Source organism: Sebastes fasciatus, chromosome 10 (genome assembly GCF_043250625.1).
Source record: "Sebastes fasciatus isolate fSebFas1 chromosome 10, fSebFas1.pri, whole genome shotgun sequence".
In the NCBI taxonomy this organism is placed as follows: Eukaryota; Metazoa; Chordata; class Actinopteri; order Perciformes; family Sebastidae; genus Sebastes; species Sebastes fasciatus.
In genome coordinates, this window is record NC_133804.1 from 7,427,229 (window position 1) to 7,441,036 (window position 13,808).

General features: G+C 42.2%; 1 long non-coding RNA gene across 1 annotated transcript in view; it reads right to left on the bottom strand.

Moving 5' to 3' along the window:
- LOC141774982 (uncharacterized) overlaps positions 1–13,808 on the bottom strand; it is a 1,018,885-nt gene that overhangs the window by 811,892 nt on the left and 193,185 nt on the right. The window lies entirely within an intron of this gene.

Genomic DNA, 13,808 nt, shown 5'->3' on the forward strand with positions numbered 1-13,808 from the left:
CAACTTTTAGGACCTAAAGATTTAAATATGGGTAATTAGAGTATTCGTACCGGCAAGTTGTTTCACCTCAAAAAAAATGATCCGATGAGTTAGAGACGTCTCTTTCCCAATGTAAGTCTGTGGGAAAAAGTATTTTTGGGCCCAATGCATCACGTGACGGACACAGAAGTTTTAGTTCAAATTAGAAGTCAGCAATGAAAAACGTAGAAGAAGGTCTGCACACTATAGCTCCCTTAGAGTGCAATTTATTGGCACACCTTCGTAAGTGACGTCCCAAGCTCTTCTTCAGACTTCCCCAGTGGACATTCAGAGTCAAATCAAATCAAATCAATTTATTTTTGTATAGCGTCAAATCACAACAGAAGTTATCTCAAGACGCTTTATATGTAGAGCAGGTCTATGACCGTACACCATAGTTTTGAGACCCAACAGGATCCACCAAGCGCACTGTGGCCAGGAAAAACTCCCCGATTACTGGGAAGAAACCTGGAGCAGAACCGGGCGCAGGGCGGGCGGCCATCTGCCGAGACCGGCTGGGGGGATAGATAGATAGAGTGAGAGAGAGAGAGAGAGAGATAGAGAGAGAGAGATATAGAAGCAGCCACAATAGCAGTCTAGCAGCTGTAATAGCTAATACAAGTAGGGCTGATAACACAAAACCAATAGTGGTGGATGGAAAGAGTGATAATACAACTATCGGAAAGCCAGCACTGTCCAGCATCTCTCCTCAGTACGTCCATGTGTGTTGGTGTGGGACGTCCCTGCGATCGATGCCCGTGCATTGGTTCCTGCAGCATCAGCATGCTTGCTGGGAGCTCTTGATGTCTTTGGCAGTGATTGAGAAGTGTTATTCTCCAGGCTGCCACATTGTCACTAGGTGTTGGAAATCCCTCGTTAGCATTGGTAGTCCCTCGTACAGACGTAGTTAATTAGGGATGGTAGCAGTTGGTGTCAAGCAGGCACCGACGCGGCAGCAGATGCAGCCACAATACCGGAGACCACCAAGATCCAGGTGAAACCCTGCTCCAAGTGTACCCATGCTCCAGGTATAACCTCGCTCCCTGGTGTGATCCCGCTCCAGGTATGACCTCACTCCAGGTGTGACCCCGCTCCACGGTTAGCTGCGAGACAAGGAGGCACAAGGACTCCCGGGAAGGAATGATAGAGTATTGGTGTTATCTTTCTGCCTCTGCCTCCTGCCTTTTATTTGTGGGGCTTTCCGCACCTCTACATTCTCCTTCTCTAAATAACTCCAACTGTGTCCTCTAGTGATTTTAGGACCTGCTCCTTATCCACTTACTTGGTTACTGATCCAACTCCTGCTTGGCATCGATTTTTTGTGTTTTACCATTTGAACTGTAGAAGCTGTTTGTCCTGCCAAAGCCAGAAAGGAAAAATGCAGATAGTTTAATTGCTTTTAAAAGAGGTTTGAAGAATTAAAGAAAACGTAATCCTTTTAAAGGGGAACACCACCTAAATTACCAATTCCAATATGTTATTTCTATGGCTTAGGAAAGTTCAGTCAATATGTGTGAACATGAGCTACTGTCCCTCAAAGCCAGAAACCAGAGAAGTAAGTCTCAAACTTGTGACGTCATCAGGTTTAAAGTCTGGAGCTGCTCCATGGACGATGAATGGCAGACCCGAAGAATGTTTGTTTCCTTTTTTACCCAAATTAACTTTTTATTCTTTTGTAGTGTTGTCAGTTGTGAAACAGAAAATGTGCCCATATACTCAGAACGTTCCTCCAGGTGCTCTCAGTTTCATCTAGAACATCTTTTCCCTATTCATTGTCTGTGGAGAAGTTCCACACTTTATACCCCATGACATCACAAGTTTGAGTTTTATTACTCTAGTTTTTGGATTTGGGAGAGAATTATTTATGTTTGCTAATATTTTTTGGACTGTCTTAGACCATAAGAATAACATGGATGAATTTTGAAAAGCGGCGTAATTCCCCTTTAAGGGCTATCTAGTATGAATGATTACTTAAAAGTAAAAGTTCAGGAGCATTAAACCTGTTTTTTACTGCAAATCATCTGTAATTCATCTGAATAATAATAATAAATGGAAGAACATCCCAGTACTAGTCTAGCTGATCTGTTGTGGACCAGTGTACGTATATAGTGTGCCAGCCAGCCCAGGTCTTCTATAATCACAAAAGTGCAAGGATTTAACAACATTACTTTTCAAAAATGGCTCATCTGTTCTTCAGTCGTGTCATTTAATTTAACAGTATTGTGTTTTACCACTTTGTCTTGTGAACGTAAGAATGAAGAGAAACAGCCATCCATCCTCATAATCACAGTGCAGTCCCATCCTTCCCTCCCTTCTCCCTGTACTGTTTCTAATATCGCTCATCTGTTTTGTTTTTTTTGTCTCAAATGAGACCATTTCCTTTCACCTTACCGTTCACTGTTCCCCACTGGGATCATTAAACTTATTTTTAATCGCCACTGAGCGTGCTACCTCGTTCCATAGAGCTCTACTGCCCCCTGCAGGTAGACCATCAGACTTCACCACTTGTACTGTGGTGTAATGTGGACGTACAGGAGGGGAGGAGGTAATTGAACCTCCTCTCTGTCTGCTTCTCTACCTCCCTCTGGCTGTAAACCATGTTAAATTATTTCAGTACAAAGTGCTTCTCTGGCATGTCTTGAAAAGGCTACTTTAAACAAAAGGACCGACATTAAAGTGGCAGTAGGCACTATATTTTTGGCATCACTGGAGAAAGATTCTATAATAACCTTTCAGCATATTGTAACTCAAGTGTTCTGAGAGATAACTAGACTTCTGCACCTCCTCATGGCTCTGTTTTCATGCTTTAAAAAATCTAGTCTGTGACGGAGACTTTAACCAATCACAGGTCATTTCAGAGAGAGAGCGTTCCTATTTGCTGTGCTCTGGTCATGTGACCGGTACTTGGCGTTCCTTCAAGAGATCTCAACATGCAAACTTTCTCATTTTACAGCTAAAAAGTACACTACAAGATGATTCTGAAAACATTTGAGGAGAGAAATAGGCATAACAGTAATAGAATATTGATTCATATTTGATCAGCGCTGCTTAGTTTGACCGTTTGTTTCAAGTTTGCGAGTGATTGACAGCCGGCTGTCATAGACGGAAGCTGGACGGAAGACTCCAGATCGGCTCTGACTGCTTCTAATAAGGATGGTGAAAAGATGGATGCCAGATAGGGGTGTGTCTTGTCAAAGCCTGTTAGACGTAAGATCATATAAAATGAGATTATTCTTTATCCTGAAGGAGATTTTAGATGCTCTACATGGTAAAATAAATATGTATTTTATTTATAAATATACTACTTATACATTGATAGTAAAATCTGATTAACATGATAGTAAAATTTAAAAAAATAATTCTGAAGAAAATGTATGTGTGCTCACTGTTGAAGTTTTGCAGTTGAAACAGATGACATAATGAAAATAAAGAAGCTGAAATAGAAGTGCTGACAAAGTTTAAGTGTAAGCACTGAATGAAGACGAAGGGCTCTGTTTTAGTGTTGGCACAGGGACACAAAGTCGCACTGGCGTCACAGCACAGCATCCACATGCCCACCTGTTTCCACTTTCCGTCATCAGCCCTGCAGTATACTGTATAACCTTTTCCACTCACTCCTTGACAGTTCATCAAAGTTGCCACATGTGCTTTGTCTCTTTTGCTTTCTAGCCTGTATTATGTTACCTTGAATCTGGAACTTGTTAACCTGCCAGCTTTGAACCTTTAACTTATCTTTTGAGATCTTGAAAAAAATGTGTATTCCGGTCCGTAACGTCTGTTTTTTTATTTGGCCGGTGTGATCCCGTCCACTGTCCATTTGAAAACCCTGTTGCCACACAGTAAACAAATTGGCATACAAACACAGCCTTCTGCAGCTGTGGAAGCAAGCTAACAAACTGGATCAACAGAGATAACGTTAACCTTAGATTCTACCTGCCCTGAAAAGCCTCGGCACATCTCTCTGTGGTCCTTGTCCAGCTGGGTCATCAAGGCAGCGAGTATTTGAGACACACAGCCGGTGAAGTGATTCTGACTGTTGCTGCTGTCCAGAGGCTAATACGGTCGTGTCTAGAAGGTAACCCTCAAATTGCTTAACCTTGCACTGCTATCAGTCACACTGGAGGAGGGGACGGCTCCAATGTTTTGGATTTGGACTGCTGTTATCCATTTTAAACACTAACTGTCAGTCCTACATATTGTTCCTTTGAGGCACATCAACAAGGTTCTTATATCCCTGGGACACTGATGTGGCATTAACATACGTCTGATCACAAGTGGACAGCTCTAAGTACAGATGTGAATGCACCAAAGACGCATTGAGATCTGATCGCTCAGTCACATTCGGAGGTGGTCTGGCCAACATATGGCCACATTCTTATAGCGGTGTGTATGCAAATTTGACCTGGGTCACATTGAAGGACCGCCTACTCAACTGACATCCTCTGCGTAAGCGGAAGTACTTACTCATTTGCGCGCCAATGGCGTCATATTAAACTGTGACAACAGGCAAAATTGATAGGATTGAGGATGGAGAGAGATATATTACAAGTGTGTCCAACATCTTGGGCGATTCGGTTTGCCTGGAACACGCCAAGGACCCAGTCTGTGGCAGGAAAGTGAGATCCGATCTCAAGTGGTCACTTCAGATAGTGCCAGGTGGGATCTGACGTCCTAAGAGCTGTCCACTTGTGATTGGATCACTTAAGACGCATTTTAATGCCAGGTCTGAACAGGAGACACTCATACAGGCAAAATGCCCAAACAATATTTAAACAGCATAATTTTTTTTTTCATAAAAACTTGGCACCAGGGCTCTCTATTGCATTATGTCACTCCTTGGACAGCCTTCAGCAGATAACAGAGGTCTGACTGACTGTGAGACAGACGGCAAACTGAGTATTCTTTAATCTGAGTCTGGGTGGACGGACCAGCTGGATGCATGGATGTAGTGAAAGCACCAGATGGACCACAAATTACTAAACAACGGTTCATACCGTACACCTCATACAGCTACTGGACATATTGAAGAAAAGGTTGTCATGTTAACCGTGTGTGTATGCGTGTGTACAGAGTATGTTTTTTTTTTAGCAGGGTGATACATGATGACTACACTGTGTGTGTAACAGAGTCAGAGATCTAACAGTGACTTATTGAATGAATGAGAGTTGAGATGAATCATGTGCATCTACATCAACTATGTTATTGGAGCTAACTGAAAACAAGAACACAATAAAAAATCTATTAGATTACACAAAAACACAAACACCTGTCCTACCAACAGGCAGCACACACAGAATGAAACACACGTTTTTCTCGGCTCCGTTGCCGGGTCGGCGGGCCGTGATTGACCAGCTTCTCTCCCTGATCTGTCACCCGGCTGGCTTGGCACCTCCCCTCTCCTTTAGAAAAGGAGGAAATCTATTTGTTCCTTTCACCCCGAGCCTACTGAAGTAAGATCACTGTGAGGTTCCGCGGGACGTGTTGACAGACTAGAATTCCACCTTTTGGTTGATCTTGTTCTCTTGCTAATTTGCGACTGAGTGGGAGCTTTTGCCATGTTTACACATGGATGTGTAATAAGACGTGGATACAGTGCCGCCGCTCAGCTTTGCCTCCCATTTTTTTTCCAGTGGCCACTTGCTCACTTGTTTTTATTGCCGTGGATGAGATTAAAGGAAAATAAAGGGTACAATATTTAGGATTATAACAACAAAAAACTAGGGTTTCGTGAGGAGCGACAAGAGGTAAAAAAAAAAAAAGCACACACCCTAGTCCTGAATATTCACTAACAAACAGACAACTAACAACTAAACTCTACTCAAAAGAAAAATAAACCCCAAAACGAGTACCTCACACAAGTTAACATCCAACAATACGAAAATCAACTGAATCCAGTTAGATCTATACACAGTAATACTAGTTAACATATACATAATCGTTTCGAGAGGCACAAAGTGTGACAGATCATGGTAATTCACTGCCCGCCATGGCCTAGTCACAGCTGGCTATTAAATCTTGAGGCGTTGCTCGGCAGGCTGGTGATTGGATAACGAGCGGTGGCGTCTCGGAGGCAGGAACACAAATGGCGGGAACTTGAGGGCATCCACCTGAGGGCGGTCCGGAGGTGTCGCCCTGAAGGGAATCCCCCCCAGAGGAGCGGGTGACGTCATCTCTGAGTGGAGGGACAGCAGAGCAAACCAAAAGGAGAGAACAAAAGAGAGACCGCAGCACAGCAACAATAACAAGCGGTCAACTCGTAGCCCGTAATACAGCTGTCAAGATTCACATGCTGAACTATTTCCTCCTCCTCCTCTTAAGGCTGGTGTTCACAGTTCTTCAGTCTGCACATATCAGTACACTTTGCCAAGCAGACACACGTGGGTGCCTCATATTTCATACTGCACGCACATGCGAGCAAATCCAAAACTGCATCCGGTGCTGGCTGGCTGGCTGGCTGGCCCGCCATCCACTCAATGTCTAGTCTCATCTGCTCTGTGCCCTGCACATTTTGGAGTTCCCAACCTCATCCAACAGGGCTGAGTATCTCTGGGTCTGCTTTTAAGCATCTCCTCCATATATCAGTCTGGTAGATGGCACATTTGGTATGTTGCCATAGTCAAAGCAGAAAGGTAATTGAGGACTCAATTTCCCCTTTCTTCATGCAGAAAAGGTGGTACATCATTTCATAACCTTTGAATGTGTTTCCGGCACCAGACCTAGGGGAAATCTGGACCGGCAGCAAGGGTTACACAGGCTAGGGAGCACTGTGTAGCCAATATATACAAATATCGTTTCTGTGGATTGATAGAGAGAGGACCAAAGTTAGCTTCTTGCTCAGGCCACAGCTTGTTTATTTCTGAATACAATTGCATACAATTCACAGTCCCATTATCTTGCTGTCTGACTTAAAAGTGCATATGAGCTCAAATGATTTAACATACTATATTCCCCATAAACAGAAATTAGCTCAACTCCAAATACTAATATATACCAGCATAATATACTGTAACTCAAAACACACATTCACTTTACCCTAATACCTACAGACACTCACATATTAACATATACAGTCCCACTAACACTCATTCAGCATTATCACATTAGACACAAAACCTTCCTACACCATTCGTACACATTATACTCTCTCACACGTGCACTTCACAGCAGCGCTTGCTAATATGGTACGACCACGACATGTTAGCAAGTGACCGGAGATGTGGAGATAGTTTGAATATGGTATCTTGCTCATCACCGTGTTTACTCACAGCTGGCTGGCTAATACTCTTTCAACATTTGGAATACTTGGAATAATAGGCATGAGCAGCAGTAGCTATAGTCTCACTAATGGATCCACAGCAGCACCACAGCGCCATCTACTGATAGGAAGGTGCAATACTTTGAAATAAGGACTGTGTCAAAACTGTTAGAATAGTTCAATTATTAACAAAAAATAGAGGGGGTGTCTGTTTAAATAAAAACTAAACATGTAGCATTTCCAACCTACTACAAATGCAGAGGCTTTGGAAGTATAGAGAAGGCATGTGATCATCAGTGCTGCTGTGAGTTCCCAATCCTTGCCCAACTCCAGGAAGGTTTCTTGGAATTCCAGTCTGTTTCTCAGCATCTTAATTACAGCCATCTTTCATTTTACTGCCAACACAGAAACTGAATTAACCCTTTTTATGTGTGAAGCCCAATAAGGGCTTTGCAGAAAGCACGTCCAAACATTGTCGCAATTGTCCCTATGTCCACCAAGCTTGTGTGCGATCTTGGGCACATGGATGTATAGAGAGAACTGGATACGGTGTTGGAGACGGGCTCCCGTTCATTCCTACGATAGTTGTTCAGTGGTGCATGAAGCTAGAATGGCTTCACTGCCGAGTGATATAGTACCCGGATCGTCCTGTGATTTTCCGCGTCCATAGGGCCCATAGAGCAGGCGCAGTAGCGTTTCCGCCTCCCACCCTCGGTCCAGCCTCGATATGGGTCTCACTCACATGAACGGAGGAAGGGAAATAACTCTGGTTTCGGCTATTAGTGCATTTTACAACTTTTAGGACCTAATGATTTAGATAAGGACTATTAAAGTGTTCATACTAGGAAGGTGATTTTCTTTCTTTTTTATTATTATCGAGTTACAGACGTGTCTTTCCCAAAGTAAGTCTATGAGAAAATGTCTTTTGGGGCCCAATGATTTCACGGAAGTTGTAATTTCACCGTTTGGTCACTTCGAAAATTTGCTTCAATGCCCAGCGCTATTCCTGGGGACTTGTCTCGGGCCACATTGTAAGAATATGGGGTGGGTGGGGGGTCTATCTTGTTGTGGAATGCCAGACACATCACAAAAACATCTGTGTCTTCTGAGCCGATGATGGTGGCTTTATGGCCTTCTTTTGACGCATGAGCAGCATGCAAAAGCAAACGTACATCAGCGTCGGTATTTGACGCCCTGGGAATGAGAACGGGCTGATTTTTCTGAGGAGGCCCTCTGGGGTTGCTAAAGTCCATGTGATACAGTATGTGCAGCCTTTCCCTCACACATTCTCCACCAGGGGCGTCTTATTTTACAGAAATATCCATGTTTCTCTATAGATGGGACATACAACGTTTTTGTTAAAACTGGGGAAAAGCAACTCACTCACTCAGCCTTAAAGTAAAATGGAGAAAAATTGGAGACAATTGGTGCAATTTTGGGCAAATTTTGCACCCAATGTTTGAAAATTGGAGACATTTACATAAACAATAACACTTTGGGTCCCCCTTGATGGTGCTTTATGGGGGAAAAACCTTGAATATGAATAGAATAAAAAGCGAGAGAGACTGCCTATGGTGGTAGGGAGGGTAAATTGGATGGGACCTGTAATGGCAATTTTCATATCTTTAGTTTAACACTGTACCTTTAGATAATCTCAGGGCCTCACATGTTCAACTTCGTCACCATAGGACAGTGACCTGACATTTTAGTTCTCTGTAACTGCAAACAACAGATTGCTGAAATACTTGTTATGTCTTGTGATGCTCTGTTGTCTGCTGTGTGCTGACGCATTGATACACTTTCTATCCTTCTCTTCTTTTCTTCTTTGGACTTATCTTCATGTTATGCTTTAAATGTATAAATACTGACTACTCTTTGTATTCGGGGCTCACTTGCCACAGTCCACAACAGGTGGCTGTGCTCGTGAGTCCATCTGCAGATGTTTTAGTTATTAATGTATGCCTTTTTATTAAATTCACTGAAAGACAAGTTGTTACGTTGGTTTGTGTCTTGTTTTAACAGAAACTGCCACCACAAACCTTAACCCTTCAAGACCAGTGTTCGTGTCCCAAAGTGTTGAGTTAGTTTGACGTTTTTCCTAATCCTAACTAAGTGGTTTTATTGTTTAAACATTGTGACCATTTCACAGTAATGATGTGGCGTTAAATGACACTAGAAAAGCCTAAATGTGCTACCATGACACACGGAATGTCCTTAAAATGTTGTGCTATTTATACGCTTTCCATGGGATCAGGTTGCTTGCATATGTATGCAAATCATTAGGAATCTTAAAAGAAGAAACTGTGTAATATCATTCATGATATACTCATAAACACTAAACATTACAAGGTATACTTAAAATTAATATTGAGAAGAGTTAGTTTCACTCATTTTTCTTCAAGCACCATTCCAATGGTTATAAAGGGAAATTCAGACAAAAGTGACATCCTTTGACGAAGATATTCATTAAATATTGTTTGCTTATGGTTGTCAGCAGAAAGAGAGCGAAAGAAGAGTCCCCCAGTAACATCTGTCCATTTCCAGCATTGACAGTTTTTCTTGTGCTTTGAATAGAATACCTCACATTCTTCTCTGAGAGGCTAAGACTGCCCTGAGGTGAAATCCTAAACCCGCCCCTGTCATCTGGTAAAGTTAAAGCTAACTCTGTTGCCGTGGGTTTGAACAGAGCTTATAGTCCAGGATTTATAGATTTTTACATCACTCATTTTTGTTGAAACAATCTTAAAAATACAAATCCACCCCAAAAAGCAAAAGGCAGGTCCGGGCGTCGGTAACATGGAGGGAAGCCGTTCATTTGCACAAACCACCCACATTGCAGCAATACGAAGCCGGTTGACAGTGTAGTGTTATGTTAGCTGGCTTTATGTTAGCCAAGCTAATTACCTTAACAGATCAAAGATGAAAACAATATCTTACCGCAATGTGTTTTTTGAGAAGAATGAGCTGAATTCTTGTAAGCCGATGTCTCCTTATCTCCCTCTGTATGTGAAGAATTCTTTCAGGTACGGCCATGGGCACTCGTCCTCCACCTTTTCTTCATCATTTTCACTGTTTTCAATGTTGTTGTCCTCGTTCTCCATTTGGTTTCTGTTTCTCGAAATCTTCAGTCCCTAAATCACTCCCAGCTCCTGCGCTGTCCTGGTCAGTGCGTGGTCACCTCTCTAAACCTGTGCCTGCTACAGGGGATTTCTGGCAAATTATGATTTTAAAAGTAGCAAAGTAGATTACATATTGTAATGCATACATAAGTAAGAGTAAAATTACAGACTTGAAAAAAACACTAATATAATAGTACAAGTAGGCTACACGAAAAAATTACTTAAAGGACCAGTGTGTAACAATAAGGGAGATATATTGGCAGACATGGAACATACTATTAATAAGTATGTTTCCTTTAGTGTATAATCACCTGAAAATAAGAACTATTGTGTTTTCATTACCTTAGAATGAGTCCTTCCTATCTACATAGGGAGCGGGTACTCTTCACGGATGTTACTACAGTAGCCCAGAACGGACAAACCAAACACTGGCTCCAGAGAGGGCCATTTGCGTTTTAGTGTTGGCCATCGTAGTTCTCCTACATGCTTGGCCCACAGGAGAAGTTTCAGTTGGTTGGAATGTGCAACCTCACTGCTTGATGTCGCCAGATCCTCCACACTAGACCTTTAATTATAGTAATGTGAGTAGCAGAGTAGAGTAGTGGTAATTCATTACTTCCACCCCTAAATAGGTTGTCGTATTGCCTTGTTCACCGTGTCTATTGAACGAGGAAACTCTTTCCCCACTTTATCCGGGTCTTCTTTATCAGGATACCGTTCCTGAAACGCCACCAATATATCCAGTCAAGTCGACATTTTCTCGGGCTTTCAGCACCTTTAATTGTAACGTGACGTTAAGCAGCAACTCCACCTCGTCGTCCGTCCACACACATGAATCACATTTTGCTTTCGGTTTTAGCATAGCACCTTGGGCCGTGTGCCAGAAAGGTGTTAAATAAATGAAGGTGAAGAAATACGTGTCAAATAATCATAAATAATTAGCTACTATTGTTTGTGTTTTAAGGAAAATAAGCTCACTACACATGCTCACAATGTTATTCTCTGGTATTTGGCATTTCGTTGACAGAATTTTTTTGGGGGAAAAATTGTTTTAAAAAATATCCGTATATGTGTAGACAAGGCCTGAGACAGAGAAGCAGAAGTATCTTGTCTAAATTACTCTAAACTGTTGTACAAAAGTATGAAACAGAATGTAAATACAGGCGCTACCATCGGGCCCTACGTGTGGGCTGTCACAATCTCTCCCACATGGCTCGGGGAAAACTCTGTTGACGAGGTTTGATGTCAGAGCAAATGTTGATAAATGGTTACCCGCGTCACAGCTACTATGGGGTTTTCCCCTGCGGGGGGACTAGACCTTCACATGTGTACACACATGATCTATCATTGCCACTGTTTCATTCTCTCTGAGCCCTGCAATGAACCCTACATGAGCAGTGCTCTGACGCACCACATGTCACATGATATCAACCCTCCACTGCTGCTGAATTAATGTGCGTATGTGCAGACCAGATAGTTCCAACATTTGTTGTTATGAATCACATTGTTGTTTACTACGTGTCTTCATGCTTGAGCTATTTGTATGCTTCCCAGCAGCGGCAGAATTAGAACACAAGAGTGAGAGCCTTGTAGCGGAAAAGCAGACTGTATAGACATTGCCCCCATTGAAATTACATTTTAACACTTCCTTTATTCCACAGTTCCTTGTGATATTTATAACTATATATAACTCATTCTCTTCTTGGCATTAAAAGCAGACGTCTGCTTTACGCTCCCATCTAATTATGCCTTTTTTACACTGCTGCATTGTGTGCTTCCCAGGCCATGAAAATACCAAATGAACAGGCAGTGTGTTTAAGGTCAGGGAAATACAAAACATGTAGAGGGCTTGCACCAGAATTAGTGCTGTTATAAAAGTCCTTCAGTGGGAAATGAAACATGAGGTACTTAATTGCAAAAAACAATCTCAAATGTGATCATTGTGAGAAACTACTTCTTACTATACTATCCTGAAAAAAGACTGTCTGACTTTGATAGAGTAGCTGGTCGTTGAATAGTGCATTTAGAGGCAAAACTCTGTCCCTTTACCAGGCAATTTTCTCTTGTACAATGTTGTGTACCATACTGCAACATAGTGCTTTCCCCTGCTTTCCAGACATCTGACCTTCTCAGAACCCAGATGTGTTGAATGGATCATCATAGCGTTCCTATGTTCCGGACCAAAGTAATAAAACCTCAGACTCGGCAACGGGGGATGTGGTTTATTATTAAAACATCCCCGTTTACACTGTACAGTAGCAGCCCTTAGTGTCCCAATTTCCCCCAAAAAACACGCAGTATCCTCCAACCTCCTAATATCTAACATGTTGTTCTCTTTTCTGCCACCAAGGGTCACAAAGGCCTTCACTCATCAACACTCTATTTGGATGCAGTGAGGAATCCCAAAGCAGCTTGTGACTTGTCTTACTGTACTTCGTATCATACTGGGACTGCGCTGGATAAGTAATCACAGTCTGTTTTTTAGTCAAAGATCTATTAGAACATGGTTATCACAGAGCCACAAGTTGTGAAAATATCAAACATGATGGAAAGTAAAGAAGACAACTTTGTTGGACAATGTCATGGTCATAAAATAAAGAGTAAGAATGGTGCTGTCTACATTTAAAAAAGTTAGGTTTTCTAAGAAAGTGCATCCGTTGCTGACTCTTCTTATAACACTGACGGAAAGTTAGTAAACTGACGTGGAATTTCAGGTTAAGGGCTGTTCACGGGAATTTGCAGGCAGCACAGAAAACTCCCGGGAACTTCTGGAAATTGACACGGAATTTCAATTTCTGTCAGTTTTACAAGCCGGGGAAGCTTGGCAGTTGGATACACTTAGGAGGCTGACCGGTGAGGTGAGAAAATGTGATGGAGTGCCCTCCAGGGTGTCCTTCAATTAGAGACAACATGATACAGTGCTCTGTAGGGTGCCCTTAAAATGAAGAAAACACGATTTAGTGCCATATAGGCTACTTCCACATCGCTACACAGGGAGCCGACCTGCTGATGCAGGCGTGGCAGAATAAAGATCAGTAAATTTGACCATTAGTGCTTTATTTTAACTTGCTGATGATTAAATTAACCTTAAAAACCTTAATTTTAAATACCCATTTTTAGGGCTCCATCTACTCCCTGAGTTGCTTGGTCCCCCCTAATGTCTCACTGAAGACTTCAGCCCTGGTTGCAACCATGACTGAGAGACCATGGACATGTGTTTCTTTTTCCTTGTGACCTTACAGAGGTGCACACAACTGAGTACAGAACACTTTTCATGTATGTTGAGTCTTTTAACTTTGGTATAGAATCGATATAGATACAAATGTCAGTACGATTTCTAATGTGATTAAGGCTGTCTGTGATAAATGGATGTTGAGTGATTGCTTCATCTGCTGTGTCCAGTTTGAGAGAGGTGT